Raw genomic sequence first — 26,316 nt, forward strand, 5'->3', positions numbered from 1 at the left:
GTCGTAGATGGGAAAAGTGGATAGCATAGACACCCAAAAACCCGGAGATGAGAATAGGAGGGGTTCGTTGATAGAGAACTTGGGTTGGTGATTTATGCCTAAGGACTTTAGTGGGAAGTATATTGAGGAGGTAGGTGGCCATTTGGAGAGCATGATGCCAAAAGAGGGGGGACGGAGGAGTGGACAAGAAGAGTGCGCACTATGTTGTTAATGGATTTAATTTTTCGTTCCGCTTTGCCATTTTGAGGGGATGTATGGGGGCAAGAAAACCGAAAATTTATACCATTGGAGGCGCAAAAAGATTGAAATTGCCCATTTGCGAATTCCCGCCCATTGTCACATTGAATGTTTTTAATGTCTCTTTCGAATTGAGTCCGTATTAATGCCTTAAAAGATAGAAAGATAGAATACACTTGGGACTTGTTAGAGATAGGAAAAGTCCAAAGAAAATTACTATAATCATCAAGAAAGAAAACATAATAGCGGTGACCATTAGAACTTAAAACAGGAGATGTCCATAAATCGCTATGAATAATGTCAAACGGCATAGTAGTAAACGACAACGAATCAGAAAATGGCAATTTAACATGTTTCCCCAAAGGACAAGAGGTGCAAAAAGAAGTACGGGCCCTATTACATTCAATTAAGGCATTACTACGAAGAGAACTAAGGATAGCTTTTCCCGGATGGCCGAGGCGGGAATGCCACAAGCTAGGTGATGCGGCAAGGAAGGTGGATGGTGGAGTGGACCATTCTGTGGCATTGAGAGGATACAATTCCCCGGTGCTCTCACATCTCATTAGGCGGCTCCCCGTCGGTAAATCCTTCACAGAAAACCCAAGAGGATCAAACTCAACAGAAACATTATTATCCTTAGTGAATTTACGTACGGAAACAAGGTTTTTGATGAGTTTTGGAGCATGCAAGACATTTCGGAGACGTAATTGAGCATTAGGTGGGGGAAGGGATGTATGACCATAGCCTCGAATTGGAATAGTGCTACCATTACCAACAATGATTCCGAGGAATTATTGCTCAAATTAAAATAAGACGTGAGAGTACCGAGTTGGCGGTCATGCGAGAAGTCGCCCCGGTGTCCATGTACCAATTGTCATCCGGTTGATGCAAGGATAGAGTATGCGTGGGCTGCCTCACGTACGTCGGAGTGTACCCCGACTTGGGAGGAACGTGCATGGAATAGGCTGCGCCGAGGCCGAGGACCCGCGCGAAGAATGCCGCTGCCGGCCGCGACGTGGCGGGTCGGCCGCCACCGTCTCGTCGGGTACGGGCGAGGGGGCGATGCCACTTGCTGGGGCGGCCGGCAGCCGGTGGCCCCCCCCGGGTGGGCGTCCCGTCGGCCCCGGCCGCCACCGGCGGGTCCGCTGCTGCCGCGGCCTTGCTTCCCGCGGTTAGCGTTGTTGTTGTTATTTTTGCCCTTGTTCCGGTTAGAATTCCTGCCACGATTATTATCACGTCGGTTAGCGGAATTATTGTGACCGCCAGGTGGTGGAGAGGGAGTGTCATTATCAACAAGTAGAGCCGCGGGGGTTGGAATCGCGGGCACGTTCCTTGGCGACCGCATCTTCAAGCTTGAGTCTGGAGCACACTTCAGAGAAAGAAGGCAAAACATCTTTCTGTTGAATGGTGGTGACAAAGTGTGCATACGTCTCGGTAAGCCGGCTAGAAGTCGCAAGACCAGACGTTGGTCGGACACTGGCGACCCGACGTTGGCAAGCTGATCCGTGAGAGACTTGAGCCTATTGTAATGGCCATAAGCGAGCCGAAGTCGGCCATTTTTGTGGTGGTGAATTCAGTTTCAAGGTACGCCGCCCGTGAGTGTTTGTTATCTTGGAAAAGTTGAGCAACTCGATTCCAAGCCTTCTCGGCAACATCATCCGCCACGAGAATAGAGGTAAGAATATCATGGGAGACGGTGGCGTATATCCATTGAAGGACCACCGCATCTAGGCGTTTCCAGAGCGGAAGGTTAGCCGCCTTTGTTGCGTCATACGCGGTGAGTTCAGCGGTGTCAGTGGGTGGTATGATGTGCTCGAGTACGGAGTGAACGCGGGCTAGGACTTTGAATAGGGTTGCCCATTCGTGATAATGGCCGGTTTCCATGTCTAGAGTGATTGGGATTAAGGATTTCACATTCGTGACGGTTAAAAGCGAGAATGGAAATTTTTGTTGTCACCATGGGAGGGAGAAGAGGAAGGAGGTAGGGGACGGCTAGGGTTAGGGTTGAAAGAGAAAGAGAGAGGTGGACGGCTAGGGTTTGGGAAGGAAACCTAGTACGATACCATGTAGGAAATCAATCCGTGCCTTGTATTGATGTATCAAAGTTATTATATACAAAGTAGGTATCCCTAATTAGAATGATACTAGCCTAAATTACGGGACACGATTACAATACATAAGGAAGGGAATATTTACAATATTTATACTATTACATAGTCTATCAGATAAACCAATAAAGGTTTTATTGGTTCGATTTATATATTAAATCGGTTTTTGCACGCTCCTAGATATCTTAATGAAAATTTATCAAATTTAATTTTTTAACTATATAATAAGTGAGAGTTGTAATACGACGTAACTCTGTAAATACTAATAATTGTTTTATAACTAACTATTTGTCATTTCTTAAGAACACGTTCTATGCAGGTTAGGTTACGCGTATTTCAGAAAGGAAGAGACAGGCAAGGAAAGAGGATGATCTGTGGTTGCTACTACATATGCCGGGTATGATTGCTTCAGCAGCTTATGTGACAATTTCTTACTTACATTTTTATTCCAATTTTCTCCCTTTCTCTCCCTCTTTTCTTAAAATATTTTTTCATAATGTGATTATGTTATTGATATTAATAACCATTGCAGTAGACTATTGCATTCAAAATATTTGATGATATGCCAGACTAATCTTATTATATAGTTAAAAAAGATAAATTTTATTTCAGGCAACTGATTTGGCTGCGCGTAATGCTTCTTTACTTGGTGAAATTTTTTATCAGTAAATCTGATTTACTTGTGCTAACAAGTAATATCGGATATAACAAATTGTTTTTTTTACTGAATTGTAAGTATCAAGTAGTAATAATCATTCATTCTCTAAATGTCTACAATTACTTTACATTATTATTGTAAATAAGTAAAGATATTATTCGTTTTTCTTTCTTCAGTAGATTGACGTTTTCTATTTTGGAGATGGCTCATCTGTGGATAATTCTATATTTCTATTTAATGAAAACCAACAGAAATTTCTTCAGCTTTCGTCAGAATAGAGTTTAACATTACTCTAGATGTAGGGGCAATTTTAGGATTTTCAACTAGTCCAAATTTGCGACTATTTTAACATTTTCAAGAGAAGCACATGGATAACCATGCATGCAATAAATCCCAAGTTGTGTGTATACTTATGTAATGTGTTGACATGTTCCAGTAGTTCCTTATATTGCACATTTATGCTTTCCCTCCCGAGCACTAACAAAGCTAGACAATTCAATCTTTTCAAAACGTTTACTTCATGTTATGTCAACAAAATAGAAAAAATCTTTAGAGAAAAAAGAGTGTAGTTTTTTCCTACTCTTTTCTGTGCATATAAATACATGTGTTACTAGATCTTTTTCTCTTTTTGTTTGGGATCTACCCTTGTTCTGTAACTAAAATTACTCTGTAGGACAACTTTTAAAGCCAGGTAAAGTAGCAGAAATGAAGATATTCTGGTCATGGAGGACATCAAAGGTATTTCTGAAATGTCCAGCTGTCATTGATACTTTTTCCTAAGCATTTACGTGCTCTTTTTATCAAAATCTAAGTTGTTCCCCATCCTTCCGATTCCTAAGCATTTACATGTCATTTAAGTTGTTCCCCATCTTTTTTCATTCTCCAGTTATTTGCTTCTCTTCTTTCATCTTCTTTGCCTCTCTGTTCATGTCTTTCTTTTGATTTTTTTTCTTGATATTTTGATTTATGGTTCATCAGCCTCACTTTCCATTTGACTCTCGAATTTTATGCAGATTTATCTTTATTTCTTGGTTATCTTCTATGTCATCGCTTGAAGCTTGAGGTTTCCCAATAATTTCTTACTCGCAGTTCCCTCCTCTTTCTTTTTCACATTCCTTTTATGATGATGGGTGTTTGATGAATATGTATTTAGTTTTTCTCTTTACTTGGATGTTTCTTGCTTTATCCTATACACGTATTTTGCATTTCAGGAAAAAAGTACTTTTAATTTGCTGTTGAATATTTCGAAAAAATACAAAAATAGGAGGGAGTTGTATTTCCTTTTTATAAGTGTCGATCACGTTGTTCAATCTACAGCAAATATTGATAATCCTTAAAATTAATAATGTTGGATAAGCAGATAGTCTTTAGCTATGTTGCTCGGACTCTTCAAAGGTGCATGTCGGATACTCCAAAAGTAGTGCATTTTTGGAGTATCCGACACGGGTGCGGTAACATTTTTGAAGAGTCCGAGCAACATAGGTCTTTAGAGAAAACAGATGTGAGGAAAATTTTGAAGCGCCTCCCCTCTATCTTGTTCTCTATAATCTTCCTGGAAAATCTATTTTTTTTTCTTTGTCGATAAACAGGTTTGTATGGAAAATCTATTTATATCAGCTAGAAGAGAGAAAGAAGAAAAAGAAAGGAATAGAAATGGAGAAACGAAACCCAGATTTGACCTGCAATGGCGTTAAAATATATCTTTTGTGTGTTCTCTTTTTGAATAATTATGATGAATTAATTGACTTGTGTTTGAGATTGCTCTGCTGCAGGAGGATGTTTGCTTTCTCACAGACACCAATTTTACATCCTTACTGCAGAAATATCATTATTGAAGTCGATGATCATATATTTGTATACGGTAAAAACCGGATATTTGCAAGGCCGATGGGACCGGGGGCCGGACATAAAGAGACGAGGCACAGGTCACGAGTACGCCCTTAAAGCGATGGCATTGCACCGTGCCGGGTGACCTAGGGAAAGTGAAGCAAACACAGTTTTGGTCCGACATCTCGGACCAAACTCGGCATCATAACCGATCCGGTTTCTCCATGACCGAGTTGATCGTGGCCGTTAGTCCGGTTTCTCCATGGCCAGGAGTCGATCGTGGCCGTTGGTCCGGTTTCGAAGCATGGCCGAGTTGATCGTGGCCGTTAGTCCGGTCAATCGACTATAAAATCGCCACGCGTCAACATCGTTCTGTCATATTGTGCAGAAGCTAGTACGGGTGTCGAGGCCCGTACGGCCAACCTTATCCTTTTAGGGTTTACTTTATTCTAAAAAGGCTTTATGTTGTATACAAAGCCCATAGGGCAAAACTATAAATAGGGGACACTTCCCTACTTTTAAGGGTTGGCTTCTTAAGATCTAGAATATTGTAATATCAAGGAATACATTAAAGCATTGTTTTTCTTTCTCTTCGGTCCGAATTTGTGGATTTATAACCCTTTCAATATCATATTAGTTTTAATCATCAACATTTACATCTTAGCTCAAGTTGTTGATAAATATATATTCATATACATATTCTTGTCTTTACATACGAATTCTCATACGTTCACATTAGTCCAAAAAATATTAAAGTTTATCCACATATCCTATACCTCACTTACAAATGTCACACCCCGATCCTGATAGGGTATGATGGGCACCCGACCCTTACTTAGAGTCGAGCGAACCCACTGGCTCTCGTTATACTCAAAGTCTCATTGGGCCCTTAAGTCATGGAATGAAATGCATGATGAAAGTTTTTTGAGAAAAACATTCTTTCCGTCTTTATCAAATCAAGTAAGATGCCGTGATTATATGAAATACGTAAAGTAATGCATGATAATACATCGGCTTACGAGCCGCTTACAAAACGGCATACTATATACGTGACTGCGTCACCAAAGTCTCTAACATAAATCATCATACCATGACATGGATACTCGACTCGGCAACACTCGGAAAGAAATGGAGCTCGCCAATCCGAATTTGGAACATCTTCTAGCCATATCCTCTACTCGTACGTATACACACAACGTGGCATGAAACGCGCGTCCAGAAAAGGGACGTCGGTACGAATAATGTGCGAGTATGTAAGGCATGAATAATAACATAATATAGATATGAAAAGAAACAATGAGTAAGAGAGATAACCTGAACATCTGGATGCCTCAAAAGGCGGATGTCATGCATGCTTAGCCTTTTAAAAAAAATATTTCATACATATACATAGTAACATGCCCGGCCATAAAGGCTCGGTGTGAAAGTAACATGCCGGCCATGAAGGCTCGGTGTGGTATATAAACGATATCATGCCCGACCATTTAAGGCTCGGTGTTATCATCGTTAACTGCGTCCGGAGCCTCCCGCGTCGGGGCAATATCATAACATGCCTTGCGGTGGTGTGCACATTTACGTGCACACGCCGGCCGACTATAGCGCGGCGCGGTGTGAGAAATACATACATATATATATATATAGCATGCATAAGAGCCCAATCAAAAGGCCTGTTGTGTATCGGAGTGACGTAAGGTCGGTAGCCTCCGATTATATTATGGAATAATCATCGTCGCTTTGTCTCGCCTTGAAGGAACAATTGATTTAAGGTGAGACTATCAATGGAGAATAGAACTAAGAGCGAGGCATAGAATAGGACCATAAATCTCATAGGGCATCAAGTCATGGACTTTTGGAATCTTAAAAGAGATAGTCATCATTCATGAACAAAATTGAGACATCGAAGAAATAATTCAACGTTCTCATATCGTCATCGAAAACATACACTTGAAACCTTTAAGCATGAAATCATCCTCATCATTTTCATCATAATAACATTCTCATCTTTAACATCATCGTTGATATTGAAACACATTCCCATCGTTGCCATCATAAGGGCTCACATAATCATAACCTTTGGTTTGGAAGATACGAATATTTTAGAAAACATTTATGGATTATCAGGAAGGAAATCATGCCTCGGAATCTTAGACTTCTTAACTTTTGATAACAAGGAAAATATGGAAACATTTATGAAATCATAACCTAGAGATCATGCCTTTGAAAGAAAGGGACGAGCCTTAACATACCTGAAAGATAATTTCTCGACTTCCAACTTATTTCATGTCGTGCAATTCGCTTAAGATTATTCGTAGCCTCGTAATCTACATATGTAACCATTCATAATATCGTTAGGATCATCGTCATACGCTCGTCTTAAACACTTAATGAAAGCCATAAATTTTAAATTAAATGAAATTCGGGCGCATTTCCCACATTTATGTGCCTAGCCCGAAATTCCAATTCAACAACCAACAACATCAACAACAAAACCAATAGCAATAACATCATTTCCAACACCAACATATGCCATAAAACAACCCACACACTGTTTCCTAAATTTCCCAACCAACCAACTTGGGATACGACTAATTAATAACTTTATTTCCGTAAAGAAGTCGATATTAATACTAACAACATCAATAACAACATCCCCAACATCTTACAAAATAATTATATATAGATTTTATCCAAAATTCTCTTCAAGCCTCAATCCGTAATTCAACAACATCAACACAACAAACTATAACTCTATTCTTGCAATTATTCCTTAATCAAACTTGATAAAGAGAGAGATTTGAAGATTCATACCTTGTATTTACTCAAGTAACAAGATCTTCAATACCCACTTGTTTCCAAACTCACTCCAACACCAAACGAAATTATAATCGCGTCTACGTGTTGCCCGAGATTCGATTGGTATTTCATAGCTTGAATTTTTGCTCAAAATCTCACTTTTAGGTGGTATAAGAGCCCTTTTCTTTTTGGCTGAATTTTCTGGAAATTTTTAGAGCATTTTGGATGATGAAAAATGGGGTTTTGACCCCTTTTATAATGAGTTGGGTCGGTACTGTAGCGATACGCCAAGCGGTACGTATTGCGATCTTGTTTCTGCGCGGCAGTTCAGTTTGTAACGTCTATAACTCTCTACTCCGATGTCCTATCGACGAACGGTTTATTGAATTACAAACTAGACTCGACGAGCTACATTTTAGGCTTTTGAAACGCCTTAAAACTCCAAATATACTAGGAGATATGCGCCTCCAAAGTTGACTAAAAATTCATCCAGCATTTCTCAAATGTTCGTCGAACTTATTTTCTTCAATTTATTCGATCTCTAAATATTTCGAAACTCTCCATACATGCTATCTGTAAACTATTATACTAATAATGGCCATGTTCTCGTGTCTCGAGATAGTCTCTCCCGACTACGACTTACTAGATCGCAATTCACCATTTTTCTTCGTTGTTACGTACTTTCCATGGCTTGTGCCTTTCAAAACATCATGGGACGTCTCCGACACTCCATTACTACGGTGAGGTACATGTCATGCTCATGCTCTGAAAGTGCGGGGTGTAACAACAAATTCAATTGATTGCCTAAATTCGGGGTAAACAATATTATGTTGTTACAGATAAAGTTAGGACGGTTTGAATTAATCCTACCATAATAAATTACGAATTATTCCACTAAAAAATCGTAACTGCACTCCTCAGTTCAATTTCGAAATCATACATTAAAACTTGTTTAACTCCTCATGTTAAGATTACAGATACCAATCAATTAAATTAAATTACTGACAATTTAATTCATTGGCTAATTGAATCCTTTATATTTACAGCAACTTACATCATGTGACGGATACAAAATCCACACAGGGGGTTTTCACATGAGACTTATAAGCATCCATAAAGGGGTATCATCAATCTCAAAGTCGAGACATGGACTCTATCAACTAATTATTATTTCACAAATGTAATTTGCCATTATCCAATTCACCAAGAATACATAGACCCGCAATTGAGTCGTACCTTTTAATAAATCAAAATAATGAACAAATCACAGTGATTATAACAATTATATCAAGATTAAGAGTATAAGTACATTTAATGAACTAGAGAATTTGTTTTATATATTCGGTACAAAAACACTTATCTCTACTTGGTACATTTCAATACATACAAAATGTACTAGCACAAGAAGGCGGAACTATACCGTTCCCATAATGAAGATACATTATATTAATCTTGGGATACAATCATACCGAGGGCTTTGTCCAATTTCTATCTTAGATTGTGAACATAAATTTTATACCTATAAGAACCGACGATTTAATCTTCCGTGTATAAGCTAAACTCTATACACTAAATCATCTACTATATAAGTAAATGACACACATCCTAGTACATGATCTGTTTAATTCTTTATTAAACAATGAATAAATAATTGTTCTATAATAAATACTATATCCAAACACATGGTTATTAGCATATATCCCAACAATCTCCCACTTAGACTTTTAACCATGACAATTGTTAGAATATACCATGTCTAAACACATGGTTAATGGTATGTACCCCAACAATCTCCCACTTAGACTTTTATATGCATTTACGACTTTTATATGCATTTACATCTTTCACATGTATTCCTTTGGCACGACTACCAAAAGTCTTAGCGACTAAGCTCTTTGCAAAAATTAACTTACCAAGTTATTTTCTGATGCAACTTCGTCTAGTAGTGCTTCGTTGTAACTGACCGGTTCTGTACTAAGATCTTCAGGGATCCTATCATGAAACTCTCCAAAAAAAAATGTATTTCTTTTCCGGAATCCTATCATGAAATTCTCCCAAGAGTATACATCGAACCGATCTTGGTTATTATTCTCCCACTATGACTAAGTACTACTACTATTATAGTCACACTATCATATTCCTGAGTCTTAATATTATCTTCATTGCCTTTCGGTATTGAAATATTATCGACTTCATATAGCTTTATTTGCTCAACATCACTCCCACTACTTAAAAGTAGTGAATTTCCTTAAGCCTATTAATGTTTCTCCCACTACTTAAATGCAATGGAACGTCAACCCTGACTTGTCGGTTAGATGTTCTTGAACTTCTGAATTTTTTAGATGACTCATTTGTTATTTCTTTGCTCAGTTCCTATAAAACTAGTTTACTTCTGGCAACTTGGTTTATTAAATAGTCCTTTTCTAAAAATCTAGCAATTGTAATAACAATTACCTTATTTTCTTTTAGGACAGTAAATAAATCTCTTTTCGTTCCCTTTGGATATCTAATAAACATGCGTACATCCGTTCTTGATTTCCACTTATCTGTTTTCCCTTTGAATATGTGTGCTAGACAACCTCACATCCGAACATGTTGCTGATTTGGCTTACATCCAATCCACTGTTCTATGGTTATCAAAGGTACTAACTTAGAGGGAATTAAATTGAGAATGTAACTCGCAGTTTCTAAGACATCCCAAAATGAAAAAGCAAATATAAATAAGTCAATCATTAATCTTACCACCTCCAAAAGAGTCATATTTCTTTTCTCTTCCACACCAATCTATTGTAGAATACTTGATGTAGACAATTGAAAATGCAATCCCTTTATCTAATAAGTAACTAATAAACTGCTGCAAAGAGGTACTCGCCACTACCATCGGATCGCGGTGACTTAATATATATATATATATATATATATATATATATATATATATATATTTTCCCTGACGCTTTTCATTTTCACATTAAATACCTTGAAATTTTCAAAGCATTCGGACCTACAGAGCATCAAATAGGTATATTCATATCATGAGTAATCTTCTATGAATGTCACAGAATACTCAAAATCACCTCTTGCCTTGAAGTTCATTATACCACACAAATCAGAATGGATTGTCTTAATATTTCCTTTTAAGAGAAAAGGTCTCTTAGTCATTTTTCCTTCTAAATATGACTCACAAGTTGGTAGTGCCTCTACTTTCAATGAACCTCAAAAGTTTATCATTTGACCAACTTCGAAATTCTATTCAGATTAAAATGACCTAGACACAAGTGTCACAGATAAGTTCATTCAATTCACGAAAAACATTATTCTCTGATGGGACAAATTAACATTATTCAGTTCAGAAGAGTTACTAATTTAAAGGGTCACGCATCAGTGTACCACAAGAGATAAAATGTTTATCAAACTCAATAACACAAGATTTACAAGAAAAATAAACTAACTATCCATCTCTTGTTTGGTTAGAAATTGGAAATAAATTATTTAGAAACTGAAAATAAATTCTTTCTAACAGAAGTTACATATAATGCGTCCTTTAAATTAATGTCTTATTTCTATCAGAAGAAATTCTTGACTAGTAATGAGTGGGCTGGATAAAATCTATTGAGAATTTGAGATATAATCATTAAATTGATCATTAGTTATCTTTGAATGAATAATAAAATTCAAACCACACATCACACATATAACCATGCTTACCGAACAGTTAGATTCGATAGGGAAACTTAACAATTCATGCAAAATATATGAGTCATGCCAGATATATCACCACATAAAGAAACGGAACCAACTCAGATGGAGAGTAAACTGCTAATTTATATTAGGTAAATATCCCATTTAATTATCCCTAGTTCCATTGAACCAACGTGTAACTCAGTTGGAGAGTCAAGACAAGCTATCAATTAACTAGGGACTAGAACACAGTAATCAACCATAATGAATCTATCCGATGGGGAGGAAGACCTATGTCAACACATAAACTCATTATATCACTGCTATATACGATGGAGACCATAGAGAATGAACCCTAACACCATTATTTGTTAAAATAAAAAAATTTAGTTAACAATTTTTTTCAGAAAACAGAAAAACACCCAAAAACCCATCTAAACGACATCAAATGGCCAGCCCCTTGGTCACAGCCAAAGCTGTGAGTATTGCTCAGTGGGTCGTTTCGGATGAACCTACCAAATTTCGAGTCAATCAGAGTTCGTCAAAAATCAGAATTCCAAAACCATGACAAATTCTGATAATTTTTTTTTCCAGCCTAAGTAGAATTTTAAAAACATATACATTAGTTCAGTAGTTCTTATCACATATCATCATTAGTGTACTAATATACATGAATCAAGAACAACGAACAAAATATGTTTACATAATCTCAGTGTTGCTTTTACGGAAATTAGCATGTTTATGTAATCATTGACTATAAAATTCAAAACACACCACATAGATATCCATGCATCTTGAACAACAAATTTCAATATAAAAGAACAATTCATGCAACATATACATGTGATGCCATATATTCACTCTATAAATTTAAAACCAGAGCTAACTCAGACGAAGAGTATGCTGCTAATTTAAGCCAAGCGAATATCATTATCATTATCTCTAGTTCCATTGACCTAATATGTAACTCAGATGGAGAGTTAATACAAGTTATCAATAACTAGTGATTATACCTAGTGACAACCCATAATAAATCTATCCGATGGGGAGGAAGACCTAAAGTCAACACATAAATTTATTAGTTCACTAGTATTTAGTCATGAAAACCATAAGGAAGAATTTCTATCACCATTAGATTATAGCCAAGTAATTTTTTCTAAAAAATTAATTTTTTAGAAAATGAAAATTGCCCATAACACCATCTAAATAACTCCAAATCACCAAAAAATGACATGATTCACCGCAAAGTAGTGACTATTTCTTAGTGGGTTGTTTCCGATAAACAGAATTCAGATCAATTAGAGTTCGTAAAATTCCAGATCTCTAATCTATGACCAAATTCAAAAGAAAAAAAAACTTATTCAGGCAATTCAAGAAAAAAAAAAACATGATTTGTATCCTTAATTATCACATATCGATTCATGTTAAACATCATGTGTAATCATGTTCTTGATTAAACATAAATAAAACTAACATGAAGAGTAGTTTTCATACTTAAAACTCGTTTTAATCCGAAAGAACAACCTAAAACCCATTTAAATAGCCTCAAAAATTATTTCTTACTGGGCGTTTCCAATGAACACACCAAATTTCAGGTCAATAAGAGATCGTGAAATTCTTGATCTCCACAACTAACCTATTTCGTCAAAATAACCGTTTTAGGCATAGCTAAGGATTAAATAATCTGATTAAGGTTTCTATGCTCCTTTTATAATTATCCCACGAGCTGCAGGCATACATTGTGTCCCGTCTTCTGGGTCAGACACACAACACCTGATTACAACAAATTGTCCTCTCGATTAATACACCTGAGAATCCAAGATATTGCATTTTCTCCTTTTGGGTGAACACCTCAATATCTCTTCTCGTGAATTTATTAAGCATTACTAGTATCCAAAGGTACATTTTTTTTTTTTTTGAGTAAATGAACCTTCACCACTAGTGTATACTTATCCAGGACAATTTATACGTGATACCTTGAGCTTATTTTAATGACTCAAAATAAACTACTCTCGTAGATCCTATATATTAGTCATAATTCTCAATTCATGTATAGATATAATTTCACACGTATAAAGCTTTAAGATTTTTTCAATGATTCCAGTAAATAAATCTCGTAACTATTTACTTAATCACAAAATTCTTTATTTATAGTACTTCTATTACACATGCGGGTAAAAAAAAAAAGATTTGGAGCAATCAAACAAAAGGAGGTGGAATCATTTTTACAAGCTTAGGCCTTGTCTGTGCCACCACTAAAACGTGGCAAGCAACTAGGTTGAACAAGTTTGCAATAATATTATTATAACACCCTCAACTAGTCACGCCGCCGTTGCCCCGAAACTGTGCTATCACCAAACCCAACTTTGGTGGACAAACACTTTCGATCAATTATTTGACTTTGAAGTTTCGAAAATAGTTCTTGCAAGGCCGTCACTTGAAAACTCGTGTTATAATCTTGTTTTCCCTTTACTATTTTTTGAAAATATTTTCTGGCCCTAATTACAAGAAAGTCATGTAAACCTATTTTGGAATAATACCGCGTCGTATACCAAAACATAATCTGCGGCTTTTCTTTACCATAGCCGCCACTATTCCTTTCTTTTAACTTTGCAATACTATGAGTAAAAACCTATCTTGCAACAAGGCACATTAAACATTCATTCCAATTCGCAGAGATAATTATATACCACGATTATTAAACAACCAGTAATCAAAACAAATTGATCTCTTGCTTAGGAACGAATCGATGTTAAAAGACTGCATATTCATGTATATGATCAAACAAACGTACAAATATATGACATGGTATCTAGTTAGATGCAAGCACGGCTCTTGATGCCAATTGATGGAATACTGGCATACGCAGCGGAAGCAAATAGCCCGGAAGCAAATAGCCGGGATCGAACTTGCATGTAATATAGACAACATATAATCACAAATTTTAATCAAACATACAATCGATACTTATCTCTTGAAGTATGACCGCGACGAAGAATTGAATCTTCAACCACGAACGCACACCATCCACGAGATCGTCATCCTTCAGTTTCACAGTCTTCTGCTATGTAACCCGAATAACACCAGAATTTGCGAAATTTGTGTGAGCGAATTTCTATGGAAAAGTTGAAGAAACTTCTAAAACCCTTAGCCTCCTTATGGAATAAGACCCCTATTTTATAACTACAGGTTTAGGGTTTTCACCCTTTTCCAAAACCTGTTGGGTCTTTATTTTCCACCAAGAAATAATATTCCATTTAATTCTTTATTATTCGGGCACAACAGGGACCACAGAATTTAATTAACGAGGCTTCCTATTATGTAATTAATTCAAAAATCTGAATTAATCCTATCATAATAAATTACGAATTATTCCACCAAAAAATCGTAACTGCACTCCTCAGTTCAATTTCGAAATCATACATTAAAACTTATTTAACTCTCATGTTAAGATTACAGATACCAATCAATTAAATTAAATTACTGACAATTTAATTCATTGACTAATTGAATCCTTTATATTTCTGCTTAACTTACATCATGTGACGGATACAAAATCCACACGGTTTTCACATGAGACTTATAAGCATCCATAAAGGGGTATCATCAATCTCAAAGTCGAGACATGGATTCTATCAACTAATTATTATTTCACAAAGGTAATTTGCCAATATCCAATTCACCGGGAATACATAGACACACGCAATTGAGTCGTACCTTTTAATAAATCAAAATAATGAACAAATCACAGTGATCATAATAATTACATCAATATTAAGAGTATAAGTACATTTAATGAACTAGAGAATTTGTTTTATATATTCAGTACAAAAACACTTATCTCTACTTGGTCCGTTCAATACATACAAAATGTACTAGCACAAGAAGACGGAACTATACCGTTCCCATAATGAAGATACATTATATTAATCTTGGGCTACAATCATACCGATGGCTTTGTCCAATTTCCATCTTAGATTGTGAACATAAATTTTATACCTATAAGAACCGACGATTTAATCTTCCGTGTATAAGCTAAACTCTATACACTAAATCAGTTACTATATAAGTAAAATGACACACATCCTCGTACATGATCTATTTAATTCTTTATTAAACAATGAATAAATAATTGTTCTATAATAAATACTATATTCAAACACATGGTTAATAGTATATATCCCGACAATGTTAGATAAATATAATACAAATTGTTAGAACTTTGGTGTATTGCTCGAGCTTGAATTGACCAACAGATTTTTATCTTTTAAGTCTATATCCTCAATGTACTCATGTTATCCATTGAATTATTACTAATGTTTGGAATTTTCTAATATGGAATTCATGTTACAGGAAGGAGATAAAGTTAGTGATCATTTAACATATGATGGTATAACAAAGTGTTGAATGATTATTATGGAGAAGAAAAGAACCCTGCCAAGAATAGATAGAAAAAGGAAAGAAGGAAAGATGAGCTTACTAAGTACTCCTCCCTCCGTCCCAAAAAGATTGTCTTACTTTCCTTATTAGTTTGTCGCAAAAAAATTGGCACATTTCTATATTTAGAAACATTGTAACTTTATGAGATTATTTACAGCCACACAAATATCTAAGGATTGTTTTGGACCACACAATGAATAGTCTTCCTTTATTTCATAAACTCCCTGTTAAGTCAAACTAAGACAATTTTTTTTTGGGACAGAGGGAGTAATAATTAGAAAATTATGAAAATAAATGGATAACAGTTACTTGAACAGTAAGAGAGAAAGTAACTATTAGTGGATTTTCTTCCTATGATATTGAATCTTAATATATTGTTGCCCCATTGACTTAGCTATATTGTGCATTGGCTGTCCACCTATGAATAGATTAAGAATAACTAATTTTGGTGTTATTTTTCATTTGAGGTGTTAAGAAATTGTTCTTTCATTTCTATGCTCTTAAGCTTATTCTTATTGGTGCAGACTACTAAATACCTCCTGAACTCTTCCTAGAACACAGTGGATAGACTGAAAACTTTATCAAGGCGTATAACCGAGGTTTGTTTAGTTCCCAAGCCTGTAAAGTTGAGTGTTTGTGTTCTGCATTTAGTTACTTTATTGTTTCTTATGGAATTTTAACCTATATGCTTTGTTGCAATACAACCTGTTGACCATAGCTAGCTACTGGCATAAATGGCTTAAGTAATCAAGCTTAAAATATTAGTTGTCGTTGAATCATATTGGGCTGGAGAATATCAGAATTTGTCTATTTGTTGTTGAGATATCTACATATTTTTAGATGACAAATAGCAAAGTGTCTACCAGTAGTAGTTAGTCTTTTTGCTTGCTGAATATCAGTAACACTTAGCTATTCAGTGTTGAGATGCATCAACATGTGCTTTTCGATTAAGCATCTATGAAAAAAATATGAATATAAAGAGCTTGAAAATTAACAATGGTTATAGGTACTCTCCCCAGATCTCACTTATGAGACTACACTGGGTATGTTGTTGTTTGGTTATAAGTACCAAATATTGTGCATTTTAGGATGTCTATGTTAGAGTTTGGAAATAACATGTGGATTTTGAATTATATGGGCTAGAAGAATATTGATTTCCATGTTGAGCTTGACAGTTGACACAACTCAACAATGCTAACCACAAATAGTGAAAAATCCTTTTTTTAATAATGGTCTACTTGTTATGAAATATATTATGGATGTCCATATCACAAATATAATGCTTCCTCCACCATGTTAATGGATCTTCCATTTTCCTCCACCATCTTAATGGCTCATCCATTTTCCTCCACCATCTTAATGGTTCCTCCATTAATTCATATATTAAATGTATATGTATCACTATAAATAGAGGCATAAGTTTTCATATGAAATGTACTTGTAATACATTTTGGAAGAACAATAAAATCTCTTCTCTTTGTCACTCTATTTCTATGATTTTCATCCTTTGATATTGTGACTCTTTTAGCTTCATTTTATAACACGTTATCAGCACGAGACTCTACCATTATGAATTATATTCAGCAATTTAGAATCAAATGACTCAACTACTGGGCATTACGAAAGGTGAGTTGCAATGAGGTATGTATCCCATTTCTCCCATATTGATGTATTTATTTGGCAGTTATTTTGTCAATTATGGTAACTACTTTGAAAGAAAAAAAAAAGGGTTCCTCCTTGTACATAGAGGACAACGGTTCTTGGTACACTTTATGCAATTACTTTGAGAAAATGAATATGTAAAGATTCATTTTACATGGCTTTAGTCATTTTAAATTTCACACGGCTTAAACATATTTTTGTTGAAACTTTTCCCATAAAGATTTTGGTCCTAAAGATTCGTAATAATTTTGTTGTTTTCAAGGATTACGGCGGTGTTTATATCTTATGTCTGAGTTACTTTAAAAGGATTGTTTGACTATAGTGTTTATAATAATGACCACCGAAGTGATGATGCCTCGAAAGCTCGTCTCGGGTGATTGGTGGTAAAATTTATTTTGATGTGTTGGGTCTGGCAGACACCATCAAAGATAAAAATAATGCATTAAATCAAGATCGTGCCAAAGCAATGATATTCTTCTGCCCCTTGATGAAGGCTTGAAGTTGAAATATCTCACTGTTAAAGATCCTCTTATGCTGTGGAATAATTAGAAAAATTGGTATGATCACTTAAAGATGGTCATTCTTACACATGCACGTTTTGATTGGATCTACGGGAACCTAAGTGGTTCTGAACTATTCATGCCTCAACTTTGTTCTTGAAGAATAATAATGTTAAGAAGGATTATAATATTAACTTCATATCCCTTAATGGCTAAATGATAATTGGCAAGAAATATATAGTCACCGGAATTGACAATATTTTTATATATTTGTTGTGATTACAATTGAAGATATGTTAGAGAAAAAAAAAAATCTCTACATGAAATATGTATGTCTCAATTTGCTCCTGAAGTAGCAATATCTTAAAAGAGGTTATAAGCTATCACGATTTGATATGCTTAAGGCACGTTCAAATAATTATGTTTTATTCCTGAAGAATGAAAACTTTTGATAAATGTTGCAAATATAGATCCATTCTCAGAAGTGAATGTGACAGTATGTAGTAAGACCTATAAATATGAATGTGCATTTGATTTAGGGTTATATAATGATTCATCTCCAGAAGAGGTAGAATAACTGAGAAGAAATATTCTGAATATTGTACTAAACTCATAAATTTGTTCCTCGAGTGGCAAACTTTGAACTCTATTCCCGAAGCAGTAAAACTTTGAGCTCTACTCATGAAATAGTAAGCCTCTGAATTCTACACCAGAAGTAGTAAGCCTATGTATTTTACTCCTGAAGTAGTAAGGCTTTTAATTCTACTCTTGAAATAGTACAACTCTGAAATCTACTCCCGAAGTAGTAGAATTCTGAAATTTACTCCTAAATTAGTAAAATATCTGAGAAATATCCTGAAGCAATGTCTTCTTGTGTTTGAGCAAAATAGCGAGCTATTGATGAACGTCGTATTTCAAGCACATTTAAATAATCAAGTTTCGTTCCTCGAAGTGAATGAACAAATACCACAACCTATCTCCTGAAGGGATAAACTACAAGGAATGTAGATGTTATATTTTTGTGGTATGGAATTCGAGACATTGCTACACGTACCTTTCGTACGTCGACACATATTAAAGTACCATTCTAAGGCTAAAGGAAGCGACTAGAATGCTTTCTCCTATAACCACATTAATACATTATGGTTAGTTGTTATTGATTTCCTTGAAGGAAATAACAATTAATGTATCTTTTTATGAAGGATGAATCTCCCTGAAGAAGATGTTTGAAATATTGAAGTTTAGAATTCAATGTTTATTTCGTGACACCAGTAGTGTCGAAATTTGCTTTCATGGTACCAGAAGTATTTAAGAAATATTTGATAATAGAAATTCATGATCAAAAGATCCAGAAGAGCTAATTATTTATTTACAAGTATCATGACACTAGCAGTGTCCAAATAATATCTGATTATGATAGATAAATTGAAGTCTCTCGAAGAGCTTATATATGATAGTACCATTAATCCTAGATCATAATTATTACGATCGGAAAATAAATTATAGTAAACCTGAAGTTTACTAGCAAGAAAAATAGTCATCATATTGAGACTACAAATGATTGGAAGATTGAATATCTCCAACTTATTACGGGTAGGGACACGTGTGTAAAGCGTTACCCGAGCATGATGAGATCGCATGTCACAATAAACCAGAAGTTTTGACATAAAATCTCATGAAATTGTAAATTCGAAGTTTATTAAAATAAATAGCACTCGTCATGGTAAACTTGAAGTTTACATGTACATATAATTTTATCAGTAGACAAGATCATTTTGATTGTCCTGATTTAAATCTGATGTGCTAATTGAGTATTAAAAACATATTGAAGAACTAGAAGATTCTTCAAGAATTTGTTTGTGTTGCTTGTTCTCAGGATAAGTTGATTACACCAGCTAATGTTGGGATTGAATCCCCTAAATTCTAAAAAATATAAAAGGTGAATGTGGGCCCCTTCACCTGCGATGTGATGTCTTAAATAGATGCATCTATGAGACGGTCACATGTATGTTTATTGTCAACTGGCAGTTTGACATTTATGAAGTTGCTTGCTCAAAATAATTGAGTTGGAAGCAGAATTTTCAGAATATGTAATCAAGACAATCATCTTGATAATGTTGGTTTATATCTAAGCTGGTTTGGCATTAGATGCCTCCATAATATAGCTAAACCATTGCTTATGAGAACAGAGCTTCAGATGTTGGTCTGGGATATGATATATTGCATACAACAACACTTGTATGCTGAAGATCAATAAATTTTGATAAATTCTCCCCTCATATTTGGTTCACGGTCAGGAACTAAATATTTCCATCTTTTAACATTTAATGTGCTGTACATTATTAATGGATATACCATGATGCACACAGATGTATTTTCCCAAAGAAAATGGAGACATATGTCACTAAAATAAGAGGGAGAGAATAAGCAGCTAAGAAATATGTTGTGAATTATCATCAGTATGATCCTCAAATAATTCAAGTCAAATGCTGGAAGCATTTGCTGACCCAACTATTTCATATTTCATCTACAAAATGCTCTTAATGTCCCTGAAGGACAAAGTCTACAACATGCATAGAGCATGGTAGACCAATCGGTTCCAAATATAATAATCCTTGAAAAAAAAGGGAGGAGCAAATGATCATAATAAGGAGGCAATGTGCTCTTGAAGAGCTACGACATAACACCTTATGAGAGGTTCAGGTACCTGAAAATATTGAAGTGATGAGATCTCAGCAAGTTATGTCGAATTGCGAACCGATACAAAATGATATCTTGTCGACGATATCTTTGATACAATATGGCGCGCAATATTGTATAAGATTGTGAGGATCTGAGTTCTACGTCTCTTAAAGCATGTTAACGTAGAATAATTACAAAGTAAAATGATGCATCTTGGTAAACGTAATGTTTATTGGGCCAGCAGTCCAAACATCAGAAAATGTCACATTATTGATACTGATGGATGCTGTCACAGCCTATGTGGCTTACTTGATGAAATTTATATGAAAATTCCTGAAGGATATAAAATGCCTAAAGCATTTGGTTTAAAGTCTCGGGAAATGTATTCAATCAGATTACAAAGATCATTATATGGTTTAAAACAATCAGGGCGCATGTGGTATAATCGCTTAAGTGAGTACTTAATAAATGAAGGATATACAAATGATGCCATTTGTCCATGTGTTTTTATTAAGAAAACAAAATCAGGGTTCATTATACTTCTTTGTTTATGTTGATGACATAAATCTCATTGGAACTCCGAGAAGAGCTCCAAAAGGCGATTGAATATTTGAAGGAAGAATTTGAGATGAAAGATCTCGGAAAGACAAAACTCTGTCTTGGTCTGCAAATTGAACATTTCACAAAAGGGATCTTTATCCATCAATCTGCCTATATAGAGAAAGTTTTAAAACATTTTTACATGGACAATGCGCATCCTTTAAGTACTCCAATGATTGTTCGCTCACTTGAAGTGAGTAAAGATCCGTTCCGACCTCAAGAAGAAAATGAAGAGCTTCTTGAAGTACCATATCTTAGTGCAATTGGTGCACTTATGTATCTTGCTAACGTTACAAGACCTGACATAGCATTCTCTGTTAATTTGCTGGCAAGATATAACTCTTCTCCTACACGAAGACATTGGAACGGAGTTAAGCATATATTGCGATATCTGAAGGGAACTAGCGATATGGGTCTGTTTTATACTAACAAAGGTAGTACAGATCTTGTTGGTTATGCAGATGCAGGTTATTTATCCGATCCACATAAAGCTCGATCTCAAACGGACTATCCGTTTACATGCGGAGGTACCTTGCTATATCCTGGTGATCCACGAGCGGTCCATTGTTGCTACTTCTTCGAATCATCTTTGAGATAATAGCTATTCATGAAGCAAGTAGAGAATGTGTGTAGTTGAGATCAGTGATACATTTCATCAGAGAAAGATGTGGCTTGAAATGTGATACAAAATTACCCACAGTATTATATGAAGATAATGCTGCATGCATAGCTCAATTAAAGGGAGGATTTATAAAAGGAGATAGAACGAAGCACATTTCACCAAAGTTATTTTTCACACATGATCTCCGGAAGAATGGTGATATTGATGTACAACGATGTTCGTTCAAGTGACAATCCCGCATTTTGTTCACCAAATCTTTGCCAACTTCAACTCTTGAGAAGATGATATTTAAGATTGGAATGCGAAGACTCCGACATCCGAATCTTGGTCTTCGTCAGGGGGAGTGAAAATACGCGTTGTACTCTTTTTCCCTTAATCAAGTTTTGTCCCATTGGGTTTTCTTGGTAAGGTTTTTAATGAGGCAGCTCTCAAAGCGTATTACTAGATATGTGTACTCTTTTTCCTTCACTAGGACTTTTTCCCACAGGGTTTTTTCTTAGTAAGGTTTTAACGAGGCACATCATCTATTAAGACATGAACATCCAAGGGGGAACATCATCATCTATGGACATCCAAGGGGGAGTGTTATGAAATATATTATGGATGTCCATATCACAAATATAATGCTTCCTCCACCATGTTAATGGATCTTCCATTTTCCTCCACCATCTTAATGGCTCATCCATTTTCCTCCACCATCTTAATGGTTCCTCCATTAATTCATATATTAAATGTATATGTATCACTATAAATAGAGGCATAAGTTTTCATATGAAATGTACTTGTAATACATTTTGGAAGAACAATAAAATCTCTTCTCTTTGTCACTCTATTTCTATGATTTTCATCCTTTGATATTGTGACTCTTTTAGCTTCATTTTATAACACTACTATTCTATTACTTATAGCAGCTGCTTGCCCCTTCAACGTTAAGAATCACTAATTCAATGTTTACGATATTATTTCATTACACTGAGTATTTCTGTAGCAAAGCAACAAATATGGCTAAGATTTTTTTTTTTTTTTTTTGGTTGAAAAAATGTAATGAATGGAGGAAGTGGAGAAACAGAGATCAACCTTTAAGGCCTTTCAATAGACTTCAAATGAACTCAAGGTTGTCTTCCAATTTCATCTTTTTTTGCAAAAAATAAAAAATAAAAAAATTTAGAGAGTGAATAAAAGGATGATCGAAAATATGATTAATTCATAATATAAATCATTCCAAATAGTCATTTGGTCCTCAAAAGTGGTTCAGTAGACTACCTTCACATCCTCACTTCACATATTAACGCCCACAAATTAGGTCGCAGGATGTAGTTTTTATTTATAAAATTTGACAAGCACATAAAAAAATGCAAAATGGTGTCCATGAACCAAAGGATGTATTCAGTTGATATGAAACGATTTGGTAATAAATGATGTGATTTCCTTTGAATTGTAGTCTGTATGTTACCTAAGCTGTGAAATTTATGAAGGGTTCTAAGAGCTCTTTAGGGTTTCCAAAGCGAGTAATGGGGATGGTGATGTTTATACAGCTTTATCCGGAGAATATTATATAAATGCCGTACCAATTGTGGCATTGAACCTTTTTTCTTTGGAGCACATACAAATGGAAGTAAGTGTGAATAAGATAAATACAATTTTCAAGCATATTATTTTTGGAGATGAGACGAGACACTCTGAATTTCATGAAGCAAAACAATGACACTGAACTTTTTGTTTTTCCTCCTAGCAAACTAAATCTCAACTTATTTATTCGCTCTTTCTTGAAGTGGGGACTTACCATCTTTACTATGTGTATACAGAGATGGTGGCTTTGATTTGAGCAATGATGGAAAGTGGAAGCAGTTGAAAGATGTAAGAAAATTTGACCTCTCTAAGGAGAGATTTCTAGCTAAACTTACCCGGCCCTCAGGCATTTATAGTTTGCCTTTCCCTTCAAATCACAAAAATAAACTAACTTTATATGAATATATACAGAGAGACCTTGAATAATACTATATTGTTTGTTTAATCATGAAAGCTTTGAAATTTCACATGCCATAGATGTAGGTTTTGATAAGTAAACAATTGGAGTTATATATCCAGAAAGAAGAAAAAATCTATTTGGGCATCAGTTGGTGGCTGCTAAGAAAATTCCTGAAACATGAAACATCCCGTTCTCATTAGCTAATCTATAGGTTAAAGACAAACTCTGTAAATAATTGACATGAGTTGTGTTTAAATTTGTGAAGGTGGCTACTCCCATATATGGATCTATGTTCTAACATTAAAATCAAATTGTGACAGGTTGGTTTGTAATACGCCAAATTTTAGATAAGTGCTATGTTTCTTTCAAGTTCTTCACTATAACCAGCAATGTCGGGCATTCGGCCGTGTTGTGCACGGACACCCGCCATCAAATATTAGTATATTTTAAAATGCCAAAGCGGTTTCAAAGGTATGGAGAAAATACAATGGGAATTGGGTTGGCACTGATATCTAAACTTGACGATTAGACAAAAAAAGAATCTTCACGAAAGGATATATGTATATATATATAGAGAGAGAGAGAGAGAGACATAGCACTTATCTCTCTCTCTCTCTCTCTCTCTCTATATATATATATATATATATATATATATATATATATATAGAGAGAGAGAGAGAGAGAGAGAGAGCTGACATTGAACAACATTTTGGTGATTTCTAGGTGCAACGTTCTTCCCCTATGCTGGCTATTAGTGCTAGTAGAGTAGGATTGACCCGTAATACAGAACTTCTAGGCGTAATCTTTCACTTAATACTAGAATCAAGAATTGAAACATAGCATTTGAGGTTGCATTAATCGAGGATACCTGACAGAAGGAATTGTTCTATTTCCAAACTTCACCTTCAAAAAGCATAGATTTATTTTTCAAAATTTTTCTCAAATGACGTGTTTTTCTCCTCGTAAGACTGAGAGAATAGAATAAATATGAAGAAAAAAAAAAGAATCAAATTGCACCATCTCTGTAATAGGTTAATGCCTCTTTTTTCTCTTAAAGTTGTCGGAATTACTCATAATAAGATATTGGCTACAATTGAATTACTCAAAATTACTCGTATCGATGACATTCTGGTGTATTCAAAGAGTAATGAAGACCATTCAAAACACTTGAGGGTGGTCGTTGGGCTGCTGAGAGACAAGGAGTTGTATGCCAAGTTCTCTAAGTGTGAATTTTGGCTTGCATTTGTGTTCTTTTTTGGACATGTGGTTTCAAAAGAAGGGATTATGGTGGATCCGAAGAAAATCGAGGCAGTGAGAGATTGGGCCAGGCCCACTTCCGTGACAGAGATCCGCAGTTTCATGGGTTTGGCTAGTTACTGTTGTTGGTTCGTGAAGGGGTTTGCTTATATTGCTTCGCATTTGACCTGTTTAACTCAGAAAGAGGTACCTTTTCAGTGGTCTGACGAGTTTGAGAAGAGCTTTCAAAAGCTCAAGACTTTATTGACTACAGCTCCTATTCTATCTTTGCCCGTGGAGGGCAAGGACTTTGTAGTTTATTGTGACGCTTCTCATTCTAGTTTGGGTGTTGTTTGATGTAAGAGAAGAAGGTGATTGCTTATGCTTCCAGATAACTGAAGATTCATGAGAAGAACTATCCTACTCATGATTTGGAGTTGGCAGCTGTGGTGTTTACGTTGAAGATCTGGAGGCACTATCTCTATGGTGCCCGTTGCGAGGTATTTACTGATCATCCTAGTCTTCAGCATGTATTTACTCAGAGGGATCTTAATTCTAGGCAACGGAGATGAATGGAGTTGCTTAAGGATTACGACATTACTATCTTGTACCATCCTGGCAAGGCATATGTGGTGGTAGATGCCTTAAGCAGAAAATTAGCTAGCATGGGTAGTTTGGCTCGGTTGATTGCGTCGGAGCGTCTGTTGGCTAGGGAGGTTCAGACTCTAGCTAACAGTTTCATGAGGCTTGATGTGTTTAGTTCGGGCAGAGTATTGTCTTGTATTAAGGCGAGATTATCATTTCTGGAGCAGATTAAGTCCATACAGTTTGAGCATGCGAGTTTGAGTAAGATTCGTGCTTGCGTGGTAAGTCTAGGGAGGCTGTGATTGAATGATGTGGGTGTCTTGAGAATCAGGAGGCGTGTTTGTGTTCCCCGTGTTGATGATTTGATTAAGACCTTTTTAGTAGAGGCTCACAGTTCCAGATATTCCATTCATCCTGGTGCTACCAAGATGTACCGTGACTTGAGACAAAGACTACTGGTGTGCTAGGATGAAGTGTGATATTGTTAAGTTCATTGCACAGTGTTTAAATTGCCAGCAGGTGAAGTACAAGCTCTAGAGACCCGGGGGCACACTTTAGAGGATGCCCATTCCAGAGTTAAAGTGAGAGAGGATAGCGATGGATTTTGTGGTTGGTCTTCTGAAGACCTTGGGTATGTATGATTCGATTTGGGTCATTGTTGATAGATTGACCAAGTCTGCCCATTTCATACCTGTTTAGATTACCCACATTGCTCAGAA

The sequence above is a fragment of the Lycium ferocissimum genome, chromosome 2 (genome assembly GCF_029784015.1).
Source record: "Lycium ferocissimum isolate CSIRO_LF1 chromosome 2, AGI_CSIRO_Lferr_CH_V1, whole genome shotgun sequence".
NCBI lineage: Eukaryota > Viridiplantae > Streptophyta > Magnoliopsida > Solanales > Solanaceae > Lycium > Lycium ferocissimum.